Genomic DNA, 15,325 nt, shown 5'->3' on the forward strand with positions numbered 1-15,325 from the left:
TTATGTAACGGCTTTACGCAAATTATAAAGAACCTGCTTTACGTTAATGTTAAGTCGTGACAATATATATATAAATATATAAATATAATGATATATATATATATATATATATATGTTATATATATATAATATATATATATATATATATATATATATATATATATATATATATATATATATATAAAACATTATGAAAAGATTAAAAGTGAAGAAATAAAAGTATTATAATAATTACGTTAAATATGCATATGTATAATATATATATATATATATATATATATATATATATATATATATATATATATATATAATATTATATAACATGCATGTAATGTAGGGGTATGATGTGTATACATGCATGTATGTAGGGGTATGCATGTGTATACATGCATGTATGTAGGGGTATGCATGTGTATACATGCATGTATGTAGGGGTATGCATGTGTATGTGCGTGAATGTGATGAATTGTATTCATCATCTTGCTCCGACGATAATGAAACACATTACAGATATGAGAACTTTTATCCGGACAGACTCTTTTCGAACACTGGGAATTATATCCACTTACGAATGGTATTAACTGAAATGTTATTTCCTGGTCGCTAATTTGCTCCATTTGATGACGGGTCCATTTTTGCACAAGAGTGCTAAAAGGCAACATGGCAATTTTAGAAAACATTGTGCAAATCTGATTCATTCCTACCTGCGATTAATTATTCCCTTTTTTTTTGTTTTATGGGTGGGGGGGGGGAAGGAATGTGGGAAGGGGGTGTGTGGGAGTGTGGAGCATTGGGATGACGGGGGAGCATATTTTGAGGTTCTAACTATAACAGGGGTCATGGTAGACTTTTAGGGACAATAAAAGAAAGTCTGTAAAATTTCTTAAAGTGAAATTGGCATCAGGATTTATGTAGCAAAAGATGTCTTTTTTTTACATTAAGGCAAAACAAGGTTACTGGTTTATTGTGTATAGGTCTCCCCTTCCCCCAACGCCTCAAAAAAATATTTTTTTCTTAAATACTGAGATATTTCGGTTCTGTTAACATGCTAATTTGTGGCGAAAGGGGAAGGAAAAACTGAAAATTAATGGATGTTGCAGCTAGCGAAAAGATGGTAGTGTTTTATTTATCTGGTTTACCCAAGCTGGTCTCCCACAGAATAAAAATTACTGGCATAAATTACTGTATAATATATTGCACTTGAAAGGAGAATACCAAAGTAAATAACTACCTACAATTTCCAAGTCTCTCTCTCTCTCACGCTCTCTCTCTCTCTCTCTCTCTTTGAATATATATATATATATATATATATATATATATATATATATATATATATATATATATATATATTATATATATATATACATACATACTATATATATATATATATATATATATATATATTATATATACATACATATCTATATATATATATATAATATATATATATATATATATATATATATATATATACATACATACATACATACATACATCATACATAACATACATACATACATATATATATCTATATATATATATATATATATATATATATATACTACATACATTATACATACATAACATACATAACATACAATACATACATACATACATACATACTACTATATATACTATATATATATAATATATATATATATATATATATATTATAATATATACAAACACATACATACTACATACATATACTTATAAACATATACATATACATGTACATATCCATATATACAATACATATACACATAATACATATATACATTTTTTATACACATATATACATATATACTATACACAAATATATACTACAGAAAATATCCAGACATATATACATATTACATACGATATATACATACATATAATATATATATAATATATATATATAATACATTACATACATATAATATATACATACATACAATACATACATACATACAACATACATAACATACATACATACATACAACATACATACATACCATACATACATTACATGACATACTACATACATACATATTATATATATATTATATATACATACATTACACACATACATAACATACATACATACATACATACAATAACATACATTAAGACCATACATACCATACATACATATCATACATACTATATATAGATATATATATTATATTATATATATATATATCATAGTATATATATTATATATATATTATATAATATATTATATATATGGTTTACATCACTATAATGTCGTGACCGAAGATGACGAGTTAAGATTAGTTCCTACAGTTTTTATTCCGGGAGTTATCCTAAACCTATTTTTAAGGTTAAAAGAATAATATTTATCCCACGATATGTTAAAGTTAGTTATACAATAGATACAAAAAATGCCCCAAATCGTCTCTGACCTATTGGAATTGTTTAAGTTTTTACAAAGATTTAAAATGTAGCAACTAGCCCCAGAGTGGGGCACTTTGCTACATCGATAATATAGCATCAAATATCTACAAACAATGTAATTTTTAACTATAGGATCATAAAATATCGAGGTTTTTAATGAAACATTCATTACGTACAGTATACTACGGCTGAATTTTCTGCTTCACTGGTGAAATGACAATTATAAAAGAACTCGAATACTTACATACTAGAAATGACAATAAAAGAGAAAAACAAATTCTGTACTTTCTCTCAAACACTTTTTAATTTCAAATAACTTCTTCCTCGAAGATAACATTAATACAAATGTAGAAAATATCACTCTTTCCATTGTTCTTGAGCTCTATGCAATAAAAATAACCCTTGCCTGCCCTATACATTTATCATGGCTCCATACATAATTTTTTTTTTTTTTTAAATTGATAAAAGAGAAAAATAAAAAACTTCACTTGTAGATGCAGCTCGACCTATGAGATTCCAATTAGAACTAAATCTCATATGTAAGAAAAGTATCAAAACAAAAGCATATTTTTTCCTTAAAGATTTTCAAACACCAGATTATTAATTTTTCAGAATTAGCATTGGTACATGTGTGCATATCTCAAAAACTCAATACTTTCTAGCTTCCCACGACTTTTCTAAACCAGGCAGCGGAGGACTTTGTTTGTAAAAAGATATTTTAATTTTTTCTTTTCGCTCTCCGTCCTTTGAATAAACAAACCGCTCGGAAGTAATAATATGCGAAAAAATATCAACCTTCCGTCTGCTCTGTTTCTTTCTCTGTCGCTGGAAATTATTTTCTTCGCGATTGTACTTGTTTTGAAAGTCGGATATTCGTAGTTTGATACAGTTTTTTGGAGACTAGTTAGGTCAATCAAACCATTAGCCCCTACTAATACAACCTTAAATATCTTTCTTACTTGTAAGGTCATGATTTTAATTTATTTCATATATATACTATATATATATATAAGTCATATCACATTTCCGTGATTCATATACATTATATCGAGCTACAATGTCCTTTAATATCTAATTCGCTCTACCTCGGAATTAATATATTTTCATATATGCTTAACCGAAGGGGAATTTTTTCTCGATAATAGATTTGCCTGGACCAGGGCGCGAACCTATGGATCCTTTCAAACCCAGGAACGTCAGTGAAGCCTCTCGCGGTGGTGTAGTAGGTAAAAGCTTCACTGACGTTCCTGGGTTTGAAAGGATCCATAGGTTCGCGCCCTGGTCCAGGCAAATCTATTATCGAGAAAAAATTCCTCTTCGGTTAAGCATATATGAAAATATATTAATTCCGAGGTAGAGCGAATTAGATATTAAAGGACATTGTAGCTCGATATATATATATATATATATATATATATATATATCTATATATATTTATATATTTATATATATATATAAAACACTATAAATGCCAAACAGTCGAGTTGGAGGACTGTGATAAAGCAAACAAAAAATAATAATAATAAATAGATAGAGATAATAGTAACCTTCTTTACGCTGCTTTCAAATGTCTATGGATACGAAGAACGATAACAGCAAGCAACCAGTATGGTAAACAAGAGACTAAGCAGCCACTTCAAGAGTACAGCAATAAATAGCAGACGCCCGAACTGCGATCGTTACTTTAAACTTCGTAAAGGTTTATTCCCCAGGGACTACTTTGCATCCATATTTCGTTGCTTCTTTGTATGTAGGACAAGATACCTGCCGCAGCGCCGCTCAGCTGTGAGCTGTCACAGGAAGAAGAGGGAGATGAATGTGGTCAGAAGTGTTCTACAAATACACAAGAGTATGCATGTATATGTATATATATATAAATGTAATAATATACAATATATATATATATACATAAATATATATATATATATAATATATATACATATATATATATATATATATATATATATATATATATAAATATATATATATATATATATATATATATATATATATATATATATATATATGGTACATCACTATAATGTCGTGACCGAAGATGACGAGTTAAGATTAGTTCCTACAGTTTTTATTCCGGGAGTTATCCTAAACCTATTTTTAAGGTTAAAAGAATAATATTTATCCCACGATATGTTAAAGTTATTTTGTTATACAATAGATACAAAAAAATGCCCCAAATCGTCTCTGACCTATTGGAATTGTTTAAGTTTTTACAAAGATTTAAAATGTAGCAACTAGCCCCAGAGTGGGGCACTTTGCTACATCGATAATATAGCATCAAATATCTACAAACAATGTAATTTTTAACTATAGGATCATAAAATAATCGAGGGGTTTTGAATGAAACATTCATTACGTACAGTATACTACGGCTGAATTTTCTGCTTCACTGGTGAAATGACAATTATAAAAGAACTCGAATACTTACATACTAGAAATGACAATAAAAGAGAAAAACAAATTCTGTACTTTCTCTCAAACACTTTTTAATTTCAAATAACTTCTTCCTCGAAGATAACATTAATACAAATGTAGAAAATATCACTCTTTCCATTGTTCTTGAGCTCTATGCAATAAAAATAACCCTTGCCTGCCCTATACATTTATCATGGCTCCATACATAATTTTTTTTTTTTTTAAATTGATAAAAGAGAAAAATAAAAAACTTCACTTGTAGATGCAGCTCGACCTATGAGATTCCAATTAGAACTAAATCTCATATGTAAGAAAAGTATCAAAACAAAAGCATATTTTTTCCTTAAAGATTTTCAAACACCAGATTATTAATTTTTCAGAATTAGCATTGGTACATGTGTGCATATCTCAAAAACTCAATACTTTCTAGCTTCCCACGACTTTTCTAAACCAGGCAGCGGAGGACTTTGTTTGTAAAAAGATATTTTAATTTTTTCTTTTCGCTCTCCGTCCTTTGAATAAACAAACCGCTCGGAAGTAATAATATGCGAAAAAATATCAACCTTCCGTCTGCTCTGTTTCTTTCTCTGTCGCTGGAAATTATTTTCTTCGCGATTGTACTTGTTTTGAAAGTCGGATATTCGTAGTTTGATACAGTTTTTGGAGACTAGTTAGGTCAATCAAACCATTAGCCCCTACTAATACAACCTTAAATATCTTTCTTACTTGTAAGGTCATGATTTTAATTTATTTCATATATATACTATATATATATATAAGTCATATCACATTTCCGTGATTCATATACATATATCGAGCTACAATGTCCTTTAATATCTAATTCGCTCTACCTCGGAATTAATATATTTTCATATATGCTTAACCGAAGGGGAATTTTTTCTCGATAATAGATTTGCCTGGACCAGGGCGCGAACCTATGGATCCTTTCAAACCCAGGAACGTCAGTGAAGCCTCTCGCGGTGGTGTAGTAGGTAAAAGCTTCACTGACGTTCCTGGGTTTGAAAGGATCCATAGGTTCGCGCCCTGGTCCAGGCAAATCTATTATCGAGAAAAAATTCCTCTTCGGTTAAGCATATATGAAAATATATTAATTCCGAGGGGTAGAGCGAATTAGATATTAAAGGACATTGTAGCTCGATATATATATATTATATATAGATATGTAATATATATTATAGATAATGATATAGATATATATATATATATAAAACCACTATAAATGCCAAACAGTCGAGTTGGAGGACTGTGAATAAGCAAACAAAAAATAATAATAATAAATAGATAGAAGATAATAGTAACCTTCTTTACGCTGCTTTCAAATGTCTAGGATACGAAGAACGATAACAGCAAGCAACCAGTATGGTAAACAAGAGACTAAGCAGCCACTTCCAAGAGTACAGCAATAAATAGCAGACGCCCGAACTGCGATCGTTACTTTAAACTTCGTAAAGGTTTATTCCCCAGGGACTACTTTGCATCCATATTTCGTTGCTTCTTTGTATGTAGGACAAGATACCTGCCGCAGCGCCGCTCAGCTGTGAGCTGTCACAGGAAGAAGAGGGAGATGAATGTGGTCAGAAGTGTTCTACAAATACACAAGAATATGCATGTATATGTATATATATATAAATGTATATATACAATATATATATATATACATATATATATATATATATATATATATATAATATATATATATATATATATATATATATATATATATATATATATATATATATATACATACATATATATATATATATATATATATATATATATATATATATATATATATATATATATATATATATATATATATACATACATACATACATACATAATATATATATATATATATATATATATATATATATATATATATATATATATAATATATATATATATACATACATATATATATATATATATATATATATATATATATATATATATATATATATATATATATATATATATATATATATATATATATATATATATATATATATATATATATACTATATATATATATATTTATATATATATTATATATATATATATATATATATATATATATATATATATATATATATATATATAATATTATATATATATATGTATATATATATATATAGCATATATATATTTTATATATATATATATATATATATATATATATATATATATATATATATATATATATATATATATATATATATATATATATATATATATATATATATATATATATATATATATATATATATATATATATATATATATATATATATATATATATATATAGATATATATATAGATATATACATGTATATATTATATATATATATATATACATATATATATATATATATATATATACATATACATGCATATTCTTGTGTATTTGTAAAACACTTCTGACCACATTCACCTCCCTCTTCTTCCTGTGACAGCTCACAGCTGAACGGCGCTGCGGCAGGTATCTTGTCCTACATGGAAAGAAGCAACGAAATATGTATGCAAAGTAGTCCCCGGGGAATAAACCTTTACGAAGTTTAAAGTAACGAGCGCAGTTCGGGCGTCTGATATTTATTGCTGTACTCTTGAAGTGGCTGCTTAGTCTCTTGTTTACCATACTGGTTGCTTGATGTTATCGTGCTTCGTATCCTAGACATTTGAAAGCAGCATAAAGAAGGTTACTTATATTATTTATTTATTATTATTATTATTATTTTTTTTTTGCTTTATCACAGTCCTCCAACTCGACTGTTTGGCATTTATAGTGTGGGGTTCCGTGTTGCATCCTGCCTCATTAGGAGTCCATCACTCTTCTTACTATGTGCGCCGTTTCTAGGATCACACTCTTTTGCATGAGTCCTGGAGCTACTTCACCCTCTAGTTTTTCCAGATTCTTTTTATTATTATTATTATTATTATTATTATTATTATTAATTATTATTATTATTATTATTATTATTATTATTATTATTATTATACAGGTTTTTTTTAGTAAACAAGTAGTGTAGACATTTTAACCAATATGTAGTTTATTATTATTATTACTATTATTATTATTATTATTATTATTATTATTATTATTATTATTATTATTAATATTATACAGATTTTTTTCAGTAAACAAATTGAGTAGATATTTTAAGTAGTATGTAGTTTATAATTAGTATCATTATTATAATAATTATTATTATTATACAAAGACACAATCAAATATGACAAGTACAAAAACACAATTAACTCTGTTATAGGTTTTCAATGGAATTCATACAGTTGTGAAAAGCTACACATAACAAAAGAGAGACCGAATTACATTCGTAACATGCCAGTGTAATAATCGAAAAACATAAGTAAAATTAAAGTTGAATACCTCGTATATGGTGCTTTAAAGTAGCTATGTCATTCCACTTTTAATTAAGATTCATTACCTATAATGCTCTCAAGATGGCAGTTCCAAATTTTTACAGGAAAGTGGTCCTTGCCGTTTTGACACTCATGCTGCTGTACGTATATATTTTATTTATTTCACGTTATATTTTAGTAAATATAATCGTCTTCACTTCTCAGAATTGCAAGGACTTTCATACACAATTCAAAACGCGCGTGCAGATGTAAATACGAAAATATTTTCCTGCTATGTCATAATTCAGTAAACGTAGTTGTCTGAACTTCTCAGAATAACAAGTTAGTAACATGAGTTTCATAAACTTGTCAAAATTCAAAATTCACGTTCAGGTTACTATTATTTTTTTATTTATTTTATTATTATTATTTTTTTTTTTTTTTGCTTTATCACAGTCCTCCAACTCGACTGTTTGGCATTTATAGTGTGGGGTTCCGGGTTGCATCCTGCCTCATTAGGAGTCCATCACTCTTCTTACTATGTGCGCCGTTTCTAGGATCACACTCTTTTGCATGAGTCCTGGAGCTACTTCACCCTCTAGTTTTTCCAGATTCTTTTTATTATTATTATTATTATTATTATTATTATTATTATTATTATTATTATTATTATTATTATTGTTAAGAAATTCACAATTCCGTGAAAACAAATTGTTTAAAAAATATCCACAATTATATATAAAAATATATTTCCATGTAAAAATATAAAACAAAGACTTTCGAACACTTGAACGGTGTTCCTCATCAGTGTGACGTTAAAATGTAATGAAGAGGGTAGTTTCCCTCCGAAGAGCATCTAAAAAGGTGGGCGGGGCGAGAAAATAATAATAGCCCATCGTCGAAGTGCTGGTTCGTGTTTTACGTAATCCCAATCTCAACAGGCAGTTGCGCCAACCTCCTCGATCTCCGAACCTGCGAAGTTGCTCCTGCTTGAACTGCATAGGTGCCATAGCCGGAAACATCGGCTGGGACGTCGGCTATCTGGAGAGAGAGGGGAAGAGGAAGCAGAGCATCAGGGTTCACATGGTCAACGTCGGTTTTATATATAATTGTGGATATTTTTTAAACATTATTATTATTATTATTATACAGGCTTTTTTTAGTAAACAAGTAGTGTAGACATTTTAACCTATATGTAGTTTATATTATTATTATTATTATTATTATTATTATTATTATTATTATTATTATTATTATTATACAGTTTTTTTCGGTAAACAAATTGAGTAGATATTTTAAGCAGTATGTAGTCTATGATTAGTATCATTATTATAATAATTATTATTATTATACAAAGACACAATCAAATATGACAAGTACAAAAGCACAATTAACTCTGTTATAGGTTTTCAATGGAAATCATACAGTTGTGAAAAGCTACACATCAACGATAAAGAGACCGAATTACATTCGTAACATGGCAGTGTAATACTCGAAAAACATAAGTAAAATTAAAGTTGAATACCTCGTATAGGGTGCTTTAAAGTAGTTATGTCATTCCACTTTTTAATTAAGATTCATTACCTATAATGCTCTCAAGATGGCAGTTCCAAATTTTTGCAGGAAAGTGGTACTTGCCGGTTTGACACGCATGCTGCTGTACGTATATATTTCATTTATTTCATGTTATATTTTAATAAATATAATAGTCTTCACTTCTCAGAATTGCAAGGACTTTCATACGCAATTCAAAACGCGCGTGCTGATGTAAATACGAAAATATTTTCCTGCTATGTCATAATTCAGTAAACGTAGTTGTCTGAACTTCTCAGAATAACAAGTTAGTAACCTGAGTTTCATAGACTTGTCAAAATTCACGTTCAACTTATTTTCTTCCCTGAAAGTAGTACGCAGAGAGAGAGAGAGAGAGAGAGAGAGAGAGAGAGAGAGAGAGAGAGAGAGAGAGCAATTTTTCTGAGAGTCTAATTGTCTTTTTAAAACACACTAAATGTCGAGTCATTCCATTACCACCACACGTGTCATGCAGTCAGGGAATTAAAAGAAAAAAATTATATGACTAAAAGGAAAAAGTCCCTTTTTACTTCTGAACAAAAAGTCTCCACTTAAGTCCATGAATTATGCAACAAACGGTAACTATGAGCAGCTTTGCCAATAAGGAGGAAACAAAAACCTACTATCTACTGAACCAAACAAAAACTTCCTTCAGTTTTCTTCCTATGATTGAAAAAGAAACCCACAAAATCACTGTGTAAAATATGTAATTCTAAGTATTTACATTTAATTTTACTCCACACTCTGTGTGGAGTAAACTTAAATATAATATATCTTATTTTATTCATAATCAATAAGGCATTAGTCTTCCAAGAGAAACATGAATTCTTGGAGATATATTCAGGATATATATATATATATATATATTATATATATATATATATATATATATATATAATATATATATATATATATGTGTGTGTGTGTATATATATATATATATATATATATATATATATATATATATATATATATATATATATACTATATATATATATATATATATATATATATATATATATATATATATATATATATATATATATATATATATATATATATATATATATATATATATATATATTATATATATATATATATATATATATATAAGATATTTTTATTTTATTTGGAGCGCGCCTTTTTTATTTGGAGCGTATCTGGAAAAGGAAGATAGGAAAATATAGAAAAATGAATTGTGAAACATCACTTGACTCAAAAACACACATGAACTTTATCTGGTGTAAATGAACAAGACTAGATCCATGAATGTGTAAGAAAACCTACAATCGTAAGACACGAGACAAAATAGACACAACTTTCGCGAAAGCAAATGAAAGAAGTCCTGCCCAAAAAATGAGACAAAGACAGGACTAAATTCTTCCTCGCGGCTTTAGCCTCGGAGGCAAGAAATTCTTTGCACACGGAGAGCCATCGTAAGGATACATCTCTTCTTATTTTTACCCACTATCTGGAGACCAGTCCCTTAAAAATGCAGACGAATATGCAAGGAATAAAAGATAAAAGAAGGCTTTTTACCCCCACTTTCTTTTACAGACCCGTGGACATTCGTTTGAGGAGACGACGAAAAGCGTCTGAAACTCATGTCTCCTTTACCTCTGGTGAATTCAGTCGGAGTTGCACAAGACTGCTGGCCGAGTCTAGAAATAGAAACGGTCTTCTGATGAATAGAATTCACGCTTTACGTTGAGAAATAGATTCTAAAGCCCCAGAGGTTTTATTTATTTATTTATTTATTTTCTTTTTATTTATTTATTTATTTATTTATTTTTTTTTTTTTTTTTTGTAAAATAAAACTATTGAGATGGCTTTGCCTGTCCGTCAGCACTTCTCTTTTCGCCCTCAGATCTTAAAATCTACAGGGGCTAGAGGGCTGCAAATTGGTATGTTCATCATCCACCCTCCAATCATCAAACCTACCAAATTGAAACCCTCTATCCTCAGTAGTTTTAATTATATTTCAGATTGAATTTGCTCATGGTTGTGCTTCTGGCAACGCAACAACACAGGCCACCACGGCCGGTTGAGAGTTTCATGGGCTGCAGCTTGTAGAGCATTATACCGAGACCACCCAATGATAGATCTATTTTCGGTCGCATTGATTAAATCATACGATGTACAGAAAACTCCATTGTGCCGAAGACACTTAGGGGTATTTTTTTCTTATGTATTGCAATTGAAGGAAAAGCCTTACCTATTAGCTCAGAGGTATCGATGTTTTGAAAAAAATGATAAGGAATGTGACTGTATCTTACTAACTGAATGAATTTTGAATATATTATAATACTGGAAGTTAAATCTGTGTCATTTATAGCTGGTTACACCAGGAAAATCTTTTGATTTCACTGCTTAACAGATTGGTAAATAATCGCTACTAAGGAATTACCACTTTGTAAAGAAAGGATTCTATGACTGAAAGATTTCCACATTTATATGATTTATTTTAAGAAATTGATTCCAGCGCTCAAGAACTCGTGAATCTTTTTCCTTTTATAGGTCGATTTCTTGGCCTCTTTTGATAGGTTTCATGGGTCTTGGGATCGTGCCTAGTGTCCCTATGATTATGGATACAATTTTCCATGTTCCATATCCTTCTTATTTCTATTTTCAGGTCTTGATACTTTTCCGTTTTTTCTCCTTCTTTCCCATCTACTCTGGTGTCCCATGGTATTGCGGCTTTCATAAGTGATACTTTCATCTTGATTTTGCCAATCAGCGTCACATCTGCTTTATATGTACGTATCGTCCTATCTATTCTGATACCATAGTCCCAGAGGATCTTTGTCTGATCGTTTTCTATCATTGCACTCTCTCAGGTTGGTGCTCGTACACACCACCTATTACTGGAGTTTTCTAAAACAATATAAATATAACTAAACTTACGTTAGACTGTAAACGTTAGACTATAACTCTTTTTACCAAGAGATTTAAATGGTATCAGATAATGATATCAAAGAACTCCTTTTTAACTCTCTAAATTTTCCTCAGAAACCTATGTCCTGGGAAATTCTCTGAGACAGAACTCTCTTACAAGCCATTTAATTAAACTTTAGCTGATAACCTTCTGAATTCCTTCCTCTCCAACCTCACCCCTGGCGACCAACCGACAAACACCACGGATTATCTTATTTAAATTCAGATTAAAATTCATAAAAGCCATTTTTATACCGAGAGCCAATAGCACAGCATTACGTGAAATCTTTATGGGAATTTGTGATGCATTTAAAACTCGCATTACTGTTAGTATTATAAATCAAAATTATGGTATGAAAAAGATACTTTACATAGAAAAAAAAAAATTGCTAGACCTTTCCTTTGCGGTGTGTTTAGTACAAGCCCGTTGGGGATCACAGTAAAAACATAAACAAACCACTGTAGATATCTACAGTCTTTTTCCTATTTTTTTTTACGGTCATGACCCAAAAGAAATATTAGTTGTTGATAACGACCCAAAACTTTGCTGGGGGTCACTTTTTAGGAAAGATCCCATTAGCCTTTTCTAAACATACACTGGAGACTCATTAGTAGAGCGTCGGTTCACGCCTACCTGATACACATTCCCTCTGTTCTTGGATATAAAAGGCCTTTCCTTTCAAAGTCGCCTTTCATCCCATCTATCCAAGCCTATCTAGATGGTCCCGGCCGTTTTCCTATCATCCACGTAGCGTAAAACATAGCCGGATACGCCCAAGGTCCTTTAATTATCGAATATATTTGAAGGACCTTGGATACGCCTGGCTAACCTTCCATCTACGCTGGCTTTTTTAAAACTGTATTCTCGCCATTTTTAACCGTAATTAATTTTTCTAAACATCAAATACTATGCAAATGGTTCATCTTAACAGGTTTAAAGTTTTATTTCATTATTATTATTATCATACGCATCAAATATCCTTGCTTCGTTACCGTTTAGATCACAGCATGCTATAATAATACTCTTGGAATTGTTAATTCCCTCTCTCTCTCTCTCTCTCTCTCTCTCTCTCTCTCTCTCTCTCTCTCTCTCATGTCAACTCATAAGGACCCAATATTAATGAAATTTGCATCCGAAATTAGAGAGTTCCAGGGCTATTACATAGAATACCGGGGCGGTGTCTTCTGACATTGTTCTTGCATGACGAACATTAATTGCGTTATTGTTGCAAAATTGTGCATTTGCTATGTATCTGTTCCGAGAAGATTTAACTCTACCGAGTTTGAAATGAGATTTTGAGAATTGTGTCAGCGTAGAGAATACAGAGATTAAATGTGTTACAGTAACATATGAAATCCAGGGATTTCACAATATCCTTAGGGAAGTTTTGAAATGAGCAACTTGCTTAGGAACAATTGATCCCTAAGGGCTAGTACTAAACAGGGCGAAACGGTGATTCATCTACACTGTTTCGACGTGTTTAGTATTAGCCCCTGGAGAATCTAATGTCCCTAAGTGCATTTGATCACCCAGGGGCTAGTACTAAGCACGATGAAACACATTTGACACCCCCCCGCCTCCGGGGCTAGTACTAAACACGCCGGAACAGTGTAGAGGAATCACTGTTTCGCCGAGTTTAGTACCAACCCCTAGGGAATCAAATGTCCCTAAGTGCATTTGATCGCCTAGGCCCTAGGGGCTAGTACTAAGCACGGAGCACATTTGACCCTGCCAGGGGCTAAACTAAATATGCCGAAACAGTTTAGAGGAATCACTATTTCGACGTGTTTAGTACTAGCCCCTGGGGAATCTAACTCCCTAAGTGTATTTCATCGCCTAGGGGCTAGTACTAAGCACGATGAAACACATTTGACCTCCCCCACGGGGCTAGTACTAAACACGCCGAAACAGTGTAGAGGAATCACTGTTTCGCCGTGTTTAGTACTAGTCTATAGGGGTCAAATTCACAACTTCTCTGGGGATTTCGTGAACGCCCTGATTTCACATATTTACTGTAACATATATACAATAACATCGGAAGAGTTTCATAAAGAATTTTATAAATAATGATGATAAATGGATATTTTACATTCTGATCGATGTTCACGCTTTAACATTTAACTGTTAAAGATTTCAGAAACGCTTTATTATCCGCTCATATCCCAGTGGAATACTTATGACGTTAAATGTCATAACAAAAATGTTATAGCAAAAATACCATTACCGTCAACAGATCCGTTAATAGGCAGCATAATGATTATTTTCATCCCATATCTTTTGCGAACTCAAATGTAGAGGTTCGACGAGGAATAGAATAAAGCGCTAGTAATATAATCATTCGTGAACAATTTGAAATGAAGCGAGATTAATGCACTCACTCCCGTCTCCTAACGCCATCAATAGCTTTCTGATGTCAAATCCTGCATAAAAGTGTTCACATCTATTCATACAATACTTAGGAGTGCAATCATTCTCAAGGGAGGTTATATTGAAACGTTATCGAGACTGTAATTAAAATTTCTATCCTCTGAATATAGCTTTGATTAGAACATCCTTATTTGACCAGAAGTTTTGATGGTGAAGTCGAAGTCTATCAAAGATAACTAT

This window comes from Macrobrachium nipponense, chromosome 38 (genome assembly GCF_015104395.2).
Source record: "Macrobrachium nipponense isolate FS-2020 chromosome 38, ASM1510439v2, whole genome shotgun sequence".
Lineage (NCBI taxonomy): Eukaryota > Metazoa > Arthropoda > Malacostraca > Decapoda > Palaemonidae > Macrobrachium > Macrobrachium nipponense.